The sequence below is a fragment of the Erinaceus europaeus genome, chromosome 4 (assembly GCF_950295315.1).
Source record: "Erinaceus europaeus chromosome 4, mEriEur2.1, whole genome shotgun sequence".
Taxonomy (NCBI): Eukaryota; Metazoa; Chordata; class Mammalia; order Eulipotyphla; family Erinaceidae; genus Erinaceus; species Erinaceus europaeus.
Window position 1 is genome coordinate 9,451,503 of NC_080165.1, and position 13,206 is coordinate 9,464,708.

The 13,206-nt window shown below is 38.3% G+C and overlaps 1 long non-coding RNA gene across 1 annotated transcript; it reads left to right on the forward strand.

The window, feature by feature from the left end:
* The first annotated feature begins 3,200 nt into the window (after positions 1-3,200).
* Positions 3,201-8,563, forward strand: LOC132538243 (uncharacterized). Its single transcript, XR_009549646.1, has 2 exons — positions 3,201-3,473; positions 8,500-8,563. It is a non-coding gene; the product is annotated as an uncharacterized LOC132538243 (long non-coding RNA).
* The last annotated feature ends 4,643 nt before the right edge of the window (positions 8,564-13,206 follow it).

Genomic DNA, 13,206 nt, shown 5'->3' on the forward strand with positions numbered 1-13,206 from the left:
AGCTCATTGTTATTGAAAATAACAGGACAATAAATACGCAAGTAGATTTCTTTGAATCAGTGTTTTTTTTTTTTTTTTTGAGTAAATATCTAAGAGTGATATAACTGTATTATAGCGAATTTCTTAATTTAATTTAATTTAATTTAATTTAATTTTACCTCCAGGGTTATTGCTAGGGCTCAGTACCCGCACTATGAATCCACCTATGCACTCCTGGCAGGCATTTTTTTTTCCATTTTATTGAATGGGACAGAGAGAAAGTGAGAGAGGAGGGAAGACAGAGAGGGGGAGAGAAAGATAGATACCTGCAGACCTGCTTCACTGCTTGCAAAGCGACTCCCCTGCAGGTGAGGAGGCGGGGCTCGAACCCACATCCTTACGTTTGTCCTTGTACTTTGTGCCACCTGCGCTTAACCCGCTGCACTACCACCGACTCCCTTGTTTTGTTTTTTAATAGAATAGGACAGAGAGAAATCGGGAATGAGATAGACACCTGCAGACCTGCCTCACTACTCGTGAAGCTGCCCCCTTGCAGTTGGGGAGCTGGGGTGGAACAGGGATCATTGAGCTTCGTGCTATGTGCCCTTAAATTGGGGCACCACTGTGCGACCCCTCAAAATTTTAATTTTCTAAAAAGCATTGTCCTCTGTAATGGCAGCACCAATTTACATTCCAAACAATACTGTATAAGAATAGCATTTTCTCCACACGGTCAATGGAAAAATTTTAAAATGATTAACTTTTTTTTTTTTTTAAATTTATTTATTTATTTATTTTCCCACCGCCCAATCTCCATATCCCACCCCCTCTCCCGACAGCTTTCCCATTCTCTATCCCTCTGGGAGCATGGACCCAGGGTCATTGAGGGTTGCAGAAGGTAGAAGGTCTGGCTTCTGTAATTGCTTCCTCGCTGAACATGGGCGTTGACTGGTCGGTCCATACTCCCAGTCTGCCTCTCTCTTTCCCTAGTAGGATGGGTCTCTGGGGAAGCGGAGCTCCAGGACACATTGGTGGTGTCTTCAATCCAGGGAAGTCTGGCCGGCATCCTGATGACACCTGGAACCTGGTAAGAGCATAGGAGTGAAATTATAGTGACACATGGTCCTGAAGTTGATTATTTTTAGTTTCTCTGGGCTTGTCACTCTTACGATTTATCTCACACAGTCTGTGCTCAGCAAACTGGTAAAGTGCGCTCCTTACAAAAAGAAAAAGAAAGAAAAGTTTTGACTAAAAGCTCTGATAACATTTTCCATCTGAGTTTTCTGTTTCATTGGAAATTTGGGAGTGATTGTGCCAATGTGTGTGATTCACTGCTGGTCTTTTCTTGTTGCAGATCTTAACTTTGTCATGGTTTTGTGTTGGTCTGCTTCTAAATTCTGCTTCTAAGACCCCTTCTGTTGCATTGCTGTGGTCTATATACATGATCATTGTTTTGTTCGCACTGGTTTAATCCCCACTGGTTCGTGCCCTTTTTCCTTCTCCCCACCCCCATCCCCCATCCTAGGTACATCTTCTTCTGACCTGACACTTCTGCCTCAGGACAGGGCTTTCTAATGAAGAGAGGTTAGATTAGCTAGCTTGCACTGCATTCCTCATCAATAAAGGTTGGACTGCGTCCCACTCAGCCATGAGTCCCTGGTTGTCTCTTTCCAGCCTGAGAAGCTAGCCCAGCAGTTCTGAAATTCAGTGATTTCATTCCGAGGTAACAGTAAGTACCTTTATGTTGGCAGGTGAAATAGAATAACTAAGCCTATAGATGACAGTATGGGAGGAGGCTCATAATGTTTTGGATAGCAGCCTAATGCTTTCTCACACTTGGGAATAGAAGGGAACAGTGACTTCTTAACTTTATTTTTTTTTAAATATATTTATTTATTTTCCCTTTTGTTGCCCTTGTTTTTTTATTGTTGTGGTTATTATTGTTGTTATTGATGTCGTTGTTGTTAGATAGGACAGAGAGAAATGGAGAGTGGAGGGGAAGACAGAGAGGGGGAGAGAAAGATAGACACCTGCAGACCTGCTTCACTGCCTGTGAAATGACTCCCCTGCAGGTGGGGAGCCGGGGGCTCGAACCCATATCTTTACGCGGGTCCCTGTGCTTCATATCACGTGCACTTAACCCGCTATGCTACCACCGGACTCCCCAGATCAGTAACTTCAAAGGAAGCTTGTCTAGATCCACCTCTATGACCAGCTTTAGTTGCACAAACTCCCAGGCTTTGGCTTGTTCTAATGATTTTCAGAAGTGGTTTATTTTCCTCCAGTAAGAGGAATTTAAAGTAGCCCGAAATCCAGGTGTGTTAGCTGCATTCAATTTCTATTCCTTCACCCTCCCTCCCTCCCTCCCTCCCTCCCTCCCTTCCTTCCTTCCTTTCTTCCTTTCTTCCTACCTTCCTCTCTCTCTTGCTTTCTTTTTTGCCTCCAGGGTTATCTCTGGCACTATAAATCCACTGGTCCTGGTCTCCATTTTTTTTCTTTCCATTTTATCTGATAAAACAGAGAGAAATTGAGAAGGTTGGGGAGATAAAGAGGAAGAGAGAGAGAAAGGAGACACCTGCAGACCTGCTTCTCTGCTTGTGAAGCATCCTGCCTGCAGGTGGAAGCCGGGGGCTCGAACCCATATCCTTCTGTAAGTCCTTGAACTTAGTACGTATGCATTTATCTGAGGGTACCAATCCTGCCCCCTACAATTTCATTTGCACACCATATAGAGGAGGAGAGAAAAATCTAGACAATATTAATGACATTTTGATGATATATCTCAAAGGGAGAAAAAAACCACAGGATTCATTTTCTTTGACAAAACTTTAATTAGAAAACCCGACTCTTATTTATAAAAATTATACAAGCTGATAAATCTTGGTAAGTTATAGAGAGAATAATTTTATGAACATTTTAGACCTAATAAAAAGTGAAAATGATAGCATTCATCAGATTAATTTTATTTTTACATGATTTTCTAATATCAAAAACATATAGTTATCAACCTTTATATAAATCCATGTACGTTTGTTAATAGCTGTTCATAATGGGAAGGGATAATATTTGTATTTTTATAATGATATTGATTATGAGTAGTGCATCAAAACTGCCAAAAGCTGAAGCATGACAAAATTTGAGATCAAAGTTGCTTAGGAAAAACATTTTTTTTTCTTTCTTCTGGCTCAAGCAAGAATCAGTTTCTAGATAAAAACCCAGATAGGAAAATGTTCCTGTTATAGTACTTTTCCCCTTGAAAAGCATCACTTATTAGCAGTGTTATTATCTATGTTTTCAGGACGATTCCCACCTCTACCTCCACTTTGTTTTTTCTTCCTTTAAACTGTTTTGTCCCCAGGAATGATAACTCTGTGCTGGTGTATTGTGCTGCCTACAGGAACCAGTGTTTGATCAACAGTTCACTGGAAATCTCTTACTACCCCAGAGCAGCAAGAACGAATGCATATTTACAACTCCATCTTTCATCTGAATATGTAAGTTCCCTTGGGGGATAATCTCTGTCTTATACTATGAGGTTACTAAAAGCACAGTTTGCTTCTTAGAACTTGTCCTGAAGCCAGGCAGCATCACAACCTCCTTTTGGCAAGGTAAAAAGATAACTCATGCGTCTAAACAATAAACAAAGAGTCTGGTAGTAGAGAGTCGTCACTAGTAATGCCTACATTTCTTTATTGCCTTCAAAATTTATTGCAAAATTGTCCAAATCTCATACATCCACAAACCATTTTAACACATTTTTTTTTTCTCAATTAAGTGGTTCAGTATCTCTGGGAGACTATCCAAACAGGAGAGCTGCAAACTGCTGATTACTTATTTTCATTTGAGAGAGAAAAAAAAAATCCCAGATAAAACCATCTAATAAAGATTGTGCTACTTTGAACATACAGATCCTAAGAAATATTAGTGTTTGCCACATGGCCCAAGCTGGTACTCTAATAATTGCACCCTGAAGTTAAGGTAAGTCTAATAGTTTTCTAGCAACTGTGCTTAGAAACTAATCAGTATCAGCCAGTATCTGGAGGACTGAAGACACTCTTATTTTAAGAATGCCATTTTTTTTTTATGTTTGAAACTCAAACTACAAAAAGTTTCTGAAATATTTCAAAATTGGTTTAGTCTGCACACTAGTGTGACCTAGACTTATGAGTTGCTATGTTATCTCTTATGCCTTTCCTAGGGAGTGTTGCTCTAAATACTTAAAGCAAGTAAATATCCTCAGTGAGCAACTCAACAATTAATTCTAGGAGGCAGGAGACTCTCAGCAAGAACTTGCTTTTTGTAGAAGGTGCAATTAAGTTTGAATTTACAAATAATAAAGCAAATATGATCTTAGTTTATAATATTTATGATTTTGCTCATAAATATATCCTTTAGGTAGGACAAAGCAATGCATCTGAAAGAAAACTGTATATAGTCAGCTTACTTCAAGATTCAAGTGAATAAAACAGAAATACCAGTTTTAGTTGAGAATATGGCAGAGATGAAAAATGTCATGGGTATAAAATTGTTATCCCATCTCCAAAGCAACTATCCCATACACAACTTAAAACTCTTGTGTGTTCCTGAGACCTATGTAGCATAATTACTAAAGTGTTCTTCTAGTAGAGATAATTAGATGCTGCTTTACAACATGAATTCCATTATTTCAGAGAAATTCTAAAAAGAATAAAGTCTGAAACAAAAGCAGTAAGAGACCTGAATAAGAAGACACAGTGTACATCCCCATAGCAATCTGAGTCAGATTGTCTGTGAATGGACTTAAATAGTAAATCTGCTGGTATCAGAAGAAAATCAAGTAAGTTCTAGAACTAACACAGTTGAGAAATGAGATATATATTTTTTAAAAAAGCAAAGTGATACAGCAAACATCACATCTGTACAAGAAATGCTTCCATGATTCCTTCCCAAATTAATGGATTTAAATTATAATAAAATTTCTCCTTACTTCTGTTAGTCATCATAGAACTAGCTAAGGACCTTAAAGTTGCTATGGTTTAGCCATGGACATCTGTTCTTTTGAAGCTAATCAATAAATCATTACTTTGAGTTTGGAAACAGCAGGTAAAATCCCATTCAATGACTCATTTTGAGGAAAGAAAGAAATATCCCCAAGCCCAGGTGATATATTTCACTAGTACATATGCCAGACGAGCTTGGGTATTCTGTTGTGCATGCGTGATCTTAAAATTCCAGCTGAGAATGGCTGGGGCCCGTAACTGGCATTCCTTAGCTAAGAAAAAGTGGCTTAGCAATGACCTCCATTTAAATGTTTGCTCACCATTAGCCCCTCCAGTTTTCAATGATGCTTTTTTAAATTTCCTATTGACAAGCTAACGTGTGCACATGATCATTTCTGTGTTGAAATTTGGTTTGAATTCAAGCTACTGGTTAATACTTGTAGAAATGAAAGGCCTGATGTTATTACTGTGTAAAGAACCGCCAACTCTTTTAGTCTAAGAATGAGACACGGAGATGCTTTCAACTCTACTACTCAATCACCTCAAATTTTCATGATCTTCCTTAAATCACTCTACATGTCAATTGATCCTATTACTTGTTCTTCCCTTCTTTCTCTCTCTCTCTCTTTTTACTTTTTTTCTTCTATATATGTTTATTGAAAACCTAACGTGTGTATAGCATTATTCTAGGATTCTAGGGTTATAGGAGTTTGTAGGACAGAGAAAAAATTATCTGCCCATATAGGGCTTTTTGTCTACTAAAAAGAGATGGAAAGTAAAAATCGTGCTAAAAAGGGAAGTAGAGTCTGACACTTAAGAGGCCAGGTAGGGCACACCCAGTTAAGCACATGGACTAAGCTCAAAGAATGGGTTGGAGTCCAGGGCTCCCTACCTGTAACAAGGATGCTTCACAAATGGTGAAACAGGTCTGCGGGTGTTTATCTCTCTCTCTCTCTCCCTCTCTATCTCTCTCTGCCCTCTCAGTGACTTCTTATCCTACCAAATAAAATGGAAGAAGAGAAAAATAAAGAAAAAATGGCTGCCAGGAGTGGTGAATTTGTCATGCCAGCACCAGAGACTACTTGGAGATCCACAGAGAGAGGCTTACATTTACTGGACAGTTGTGGGAGACCTTTCTAATGACAGATGTAAGATGAAACAAAGAGAGAATGCTTATAGCTTTAGGAAGAAGAAGAGCCCTCAGGCTGGTGATAAGAACAAACACAAAAGAGCAAGGTCAGAGAGAAACAGAAAAACAGATTGAGGAGGACATTCTCTCTGTCCAGCATGTTATGCCAGAGCTAATAGCTGTGCAGAGCTAGATCCATCTTGAAGCTGCATTTCTTCCATGCAGTGTTCCCCTTTAATGGTGATAGTCACATCTGGATAGACATTTGGAGTCTCTTTAACATAGGAAACATGACATTCATTGTCAATCTTTTCACTTGTTTTATTATTCATGGTGCTTTTCTTTGTTAATATCTTCGGATACACTTCAAGAAACTTAAGTGTAGAAACCCCATAATGCAATTCTCCTGAAAAACTGAGTTCCTGAAAGTAAATACAAGTTTTGTTAAGTAAGAAACATGGGGCCAGGTGGTGGGACATCTGGTTAAGCACACACATTACAGTGCACAAAGACCCGGGTTCAAGACTCTGGTCGCCCCCTGCAGGGGCAAAGCTTCATGAGTGGTAAAACAGGGTTACAGGTGTCTCTGTCTTTTCCCCTCTCTGTCTCTCCCTCCTCTCTCAGTTTCTCTTTGTCTTTACCCAATAATAAGTAAATAAATAAATATATATTTTTAAAAGTAAGAAATACAAAGCCACAACTCAAAAGAGGAAATACAAGGAATTTTGAGAATTATGAAAAAAATGGTAGTTGGAATTCAATGGATGAAGCATATTATTTTGTGGTTTTTATCACTGTCTATTCTAGTCTAGAAATTGTACCTATTTTTCTGTAGATATCCAGAAGAAGATTAATCCAAACTATATAACCATCTTTCTTTCTTTATACTACTACCTGTACCCATCCTGTTTATTTCTGATTTCATTTATGAATTTTCCTCCTCTAAATTGTCATTCACAGTTTCTCAGAAGATTGTTAGCTAGCAGGACTAATTGCAAGTAATTCAGACAGAGTAACTACAGGGTAAAGATCTATTGGACTTCTATTTTTATTTTATATTAAAGGCAAAGCTATATAGTAGCAGATTTTGCGTCTCTTAAAAATATTTTATTTATTAGATAAAGACAGAGAAATTGAGAGGGGCAAGAGAGAGAAAGAGAAGCTTACCGCCCTGCAGGTGGGGGCTGGGGGCTTGAACTGGGGTTACTATGCATTGTAACATGTGTAGTCAACCAGACACGCCACCCCCCACCCCAACCCCGGGCTGTTAGTTTATTCAAACCATGTTTGAGACTTCCTTAGTTAAGCAGAGTAATTAGGTCACAGATGAATAGTGGTGATAAAACTTTATCATAAAAAATTACTTTTCGGGAGTCGGGCAGTAGTGCAGTGGGTTAAGCTCAGGTGGCGCAAAGCACAAGGACTTGCATAAGGATCCCTGTTCCAGCCCCCCTGGCTCCCCACCTGCAGGGGATTCGCTTCACAAGCCGTGAAGCAGGTCTGCAGGTGTCTATCTTTCTCTCCCCTTCTCTGTCTTCCCCTCCTCTCTGCATTTCTCTGTGTCCTATCCAACAACAACAATAACTACAACAATAAAACAACAAGGGCAACAAAAGGGAATACATAAATATAAATAATTAAAAAATTACTTTTCTTGGGGTAAGTTCACAGTCCTCTGTAGAAGACACTATAATCTAGCTAAGGGATCTGTGTTGATGTGAGGCCATCCTAAACTGAGCAAAGAAACAATATGTGGGGAGTTGGGCGGTAGCGCAGTGGGTTAAGCGCACATGGCGCAAAGTACAAGGATCCTGTGTAAAGATGCCAGTTTGAGCCCCCGGCTCCCCACCTGCAGGGGAGTCACTTCACAAGCCGATGAGTAGGTCTGTAGGTGTCTGTCTTTCTCTCCCTCCTTTGTCTTCCCCATCTCTCTCCATTTTTCTCTGTCCTATCCACCAATGATGACATAACTAAATAATAATAACTAAAAGAATAATAATAACTAAAAGAATAAAATAATAATAATAATAACTAAAAGAATAAAATAACTAAATAATAATAATAACTAAATAATAATAATAACTAAATAATAATAATAACTAAAAGAATAAAACAACAAAGGCAACAAAAGGGAATAAATAAATATTAAGAAAAAAGAAAGGAAGAAAGAGAGAGAGAGAGAGAGAAAGAAAGAAAAAAAGAAAGAAAGAAACAAAGAAAGAAATTATGACACCATGCTTCTCAAATCATGACATGAACTGTAACAACCTTGGCTTAGTGCTTCCGATCTTCCTGATCTGGGGCTAAATTTCAAACTGAACAAACATTTTAGAACCTAATGTCAAGAGGACAACTGCTATCTTCCATCCACAGATAGATTCTTCCTAAACTTCTCATTTTTCTTTTCTGCAGGACATCCATCTGAACATGCCTCAATCCTTGTCATGGTAAATAAAAGTGAGTGGAGGTGTCAACAGGACAGGAAATGACTCCTTATTAGCATCCTTTGTTCCTTCGTAATTTCCCCATTTTCAGTTATTTAAGTCTGTGTCTCCATTCTTGACTCACTAATCTATTTATCGGCATTTTTTCCCCTGGGGAAAATTATGAGATTTGGAATTTATTTGTATGTGTAGTTAATTCCTTTACTCAGTGTATTAATGTCAAACAACAGTATTTATGCCTTCAAGGTTTTATCTTCAGCATTGTCAGTAAGATTACTCAAGGATAATTGCTGAATCTTGCTTTCCTGGTCACCATTTTGTACAAAACACACCTAGGACTCATAAGTAGTTATTTCCAATACACAAATTGACTAAAATAACTGCTATTTGTTATAACAAACAAATATCAACGTTTCTGAACATTTTTTTAGATTAGGTTAATAATAGGAAAATAATAACTGGTTTTACTGGTATTATTTACTACAGATGTTTCAATTAAAGTAAGTTATTAGTTTCCATTTGTTTAGTAGACAAATGTTCCTCTGAATTACCTGCACACTGCACAGGACTCAATCTATTACGTAAAACATTATAAATGCTTCATTGTTGGATGGGCTAGTCCGTGAATGGCATGTGTGGTTTATTATGCCGTTTAGTTCCCTAGTTCCTGTGTGTTTAGTTTTCTAGCTGAAATTCTTTCCCATCAAATAACCTTGTCATTGTCAGCCTTGATTTGCTTCTACTATGGAAAATAACCTAATCTCTAAGTACTCAGATGAAATACATTAGGGGAAAAAAAACCCTATTGGAACAATTGGTAAGTTATATTTGACCTCTTAAAAGTATCCTCATGGATATTTTTAAATTCACAATTCAATAGTTGTGCTACTGAGAAGAAAGGTCTGCTTACAACCCTTTCAACCTAGGCTGCACTACCTTTGTGGTTGACAGATTGTCCTTTTTCACTTCATAGAGTTCTCAGAGAAATACTCTTCACTAAGTATTTTTTCATAATCAAATTTCCCAGTTCTACAACGATTTAGCATTTTTTTTAAAAAAAGGCAGGAAAAAAAATCACCCATACTTCCCAGTCATTGTGGCAATTATTTGTCCTTGTATTTTATTCTTTTTATAATATTTTTCAATTTCATTCATATTTATTTTCTGTATTTTTTAAATGAAAACTTGGATAAGCCCCACAATGACCCTGGGTCCATACTCCCAGAGGATTAAAGAATAGGAAAGCTATCAGGGGAGGGGATGGGATACGGCGTTCTGGTGGTGGGAACTGTGTGGAATTGTACCCCTCTTATCCTATGGTCTTGTCAGTGTTTCCATTTTATAAATAAAAGTTAAAAAAAACACCCTTGGATTAGCATATACACTACAGTGATCAAGGGCCCAGGTTTAAGCCCCTGGTCCCCACCTGCAGGGGCAAAGTTTCACATGTGGTGAAGTAGCGCTACACTTGTCTCTGTCTCTTACCTTCATTTCCCCCTTTCTCTCTGTTTATATCCAATAATAAACAAAATAAAATAAAAACTTGGACTGTTGGGGCTGGGTGGTAGTGCACCTGGTTGAGCACACATGTTACAGTGCACAAGGGCCTGGGTTTGAGCCCCCAGTCCCCACCTGCAGGGGAAAAGCTTTGTGAGTGGTGAAACAGGTGTCTCTCTGTCTCTCTTCCTCTCCAGCTCCCCTTCTCTCTCAATTTCTGGCTGTCTTTATCCAATAAATAAAGATAATGTTAAATTTTTTAAAAGAAACTTGGACTCTTAAACATAAAGGTACTTGGGGGTCGGGTGGTGGCACAGTGGGTTAAGCACATGTGACACAAAGCACAAGGACCAGCGTAAGGATCCCGGTTCGAGTCCCCGGCTCCCCACCTGCAGGGGAGTCACTTTACAGGTGGTGAAGCAGGTCTGCAGGTATCTATCTTTCTCTCCCCCTCTCTGTCTTCCCCTCCTCTCTCCATTTTTCTCTGTCCTATCCAACAACGAACAAAATCAACAATGGCAATAATAATAACCTCAAGGAGGCTACAACAACAAGGGCAATAAAAAGGGGGAATAAATGGCCTCCAGGAGCGGTGGATTCATAGTGCAGGCACCAAGCCCAGCAATAACCCTGGAGGAAAAAATAAATAAATAAAGGTACCAGTGCTTCCTTTCTGTAAATAAAAAAAAGATTCATAATAAAGCAAAATAAAAAACAAAGGTACCATACTAATGCATTAGTTTCCTTAAGTATTCTGAGTGTGGGCTTTTCTGCCACCACGTTCTTTACATTAATCCCACCCTTTAACCTTGGTAACACAGCCCTATTTCATATCTTTAGCCTTGATATATGTAATAAACAGTCCCTAACATTTCTTTGGCGCAAGTTTCCTATTTTCAATCCTATGCTTATATCATTGCCTATTAATCTTTCTAAGTCTTAATGCCTGTAATATAGTATTTCAAATGTAGACCAAAATAAATGTGAATTATTCAGGATGACATTCAGGGGCCCTTAGATTGGACTTGTTGCTTTTACAAATTTAATTCATATACTGGAAACACACTCAAGCAAAGGTTGACTTCATTGATTCAGAAGTAAAGTTTGCCCTATCGTTTCTTTATGGCCTTGCTCAGGCTGTGCACATCTTCTGGGATACTATCTCAAAAAGAAATGTATTTCTGTTAGACTTGTTTCTAGTAGAAAGAATCTCTTTATTCTTTAGGTAATAACTTAGATTCTCTTTGTAAGGTCTGACTTGTATTCTAGTTGTAGATGGGTCACAGAAGCCTTTGTTTTAATTCAACCTAAATGACCTGTTTATAGTTAATAAATAGCTTGAATATATATATTTGGGAGTTTCAGTCACTTTTCTTTCACACTTAGCTTCCCATTGGAATCACAGAGAGCTCACAAATGCACTAATTCCCCCTGGTGGCAGGACTCTTAACTGATCTGGCATGCGGATCACTCTGTTAGCAGAAAACATTTGAGCACTACAGGCTCTGCAAATTTGAGGTTTCCCAGAGATGCCCTTTGGAATATTGATGGTGGTCTCCTATCACTGGTCACTCTCTTGATTTGTTGGTGAATTTATGTCTATCTCAATTCTGCAAGCAGACAAACTCTTGAACTAGTCCCAATAAGTGGTATTCCCAAACGATTTTCAACTTTATAACTTCAAACAATATTATTAGGACATGCATATTTGGAGTTTAAATGTTCAAATAATCTAACAAGATTTCCTTATACTGTTGCCTGTAGATTTCTAGAGGTACTAATTATTATTGTAATTAAAACTCAAATTATAAAAAAGGAACAAGGGGGCCATGTGGTGGCGCACCTAGTTGAGCGCACATGTCACAATACTCAAGGACCCAGGTTCAAGCCCCTGGTCCCCACCTGCAGGGGAGAAAGCTTTGCAAGTGGTGAAGCAGTGTTGCTGGTAACTCTCTCCCTCTCTATCACTCCTGCCCTCTCAAGTTCTGGCTGTTTTTATCCAATAATTAAATAAAGATAATTAAAAAAGGAACAATGTTCATATACAAATGTATCTAAGTACTGTTCAGGTTTGTTATACCTCACTGTGTGTGTGTCATTTTCTCAAAAGAAAATGAAAGTGAATGTTAGGCGTAGGACTTGAAGAACAGATTGTAAGCAATTAAATCAAAGCAACATTTTAAAGATTTGCTCTATAAAGGACAGGTGTGGAGAGAAACATTAACACAGTTATTCTCATCACGTGTAATTTTCCCTTTGGGCTTCCATGCTATTTTATGACTCCCCGATGATGTATCACCGGAACACAATATTATTATTTACAATGTTTCCTTTCTTGAAACATATATAAAACAATGATGACAATACTAGTTCTATTAGGCAGTTGTTAACTTGAATTAGTACTAAAACTAATAAAATAACTGAGGTAATTATGTTGAGCAGATTAGTTCCGGTTGTTTTCCTGGAAGACAAGTGCCAATCAGTCCATTCCAGAGTTTGACTTGTGCACTTTGGGGTACAGCAGATACGTGTGAAGTGATAAAATGTTATAGGCACCTTCCATAGAATACTGATAATCTGCCACCGGGAGAATCAAATACCTGTCCTAAGTGGACTCTTGAAAACGCTTTATTCTATGCAACACTGATTCTTAATTTATGAGATGCCATTGTTTTTTGTTTTTTTTTGTATCTGTGGTAACATACAAGAAAAGGGGGAGTTGGGTACTTAGGTTGTGTATATCTTTTACTAAATTCAAGTCTAAAGATAGAGTTTGACAAAAGCATTTTATTCATAATCCCACTTCCATTCCAAACCACTCCCTATTAGCTGGTGACCTTTCTGTTATGGTACTGAACCAACTTCTACCTTCCTAGGGTCTCAGCTGCGATGTCATCCGTGTGACTGACCTGCTTTCTAGTCTGCATACCCACTCCAGTTTCTCCTGGATTGTGGTCTCCGCCAACCACACTCTTGTCTCTGTCTATTAGAATCTTATCCAACCTTCAGTGTGAATTATTTCAAGGATCTCTCCTTAACTCTTCCAGTCAGAAGTTTTCTCAGTAGATCATAGATGTGTCAATGTTAGAGGCTGTGAACATTTGTGGTTTTTATCTGCTTAACCTAAGACCCAAATAGGTACTTCTAAATATGTACTGGATAAAAGTTACAATTCCAA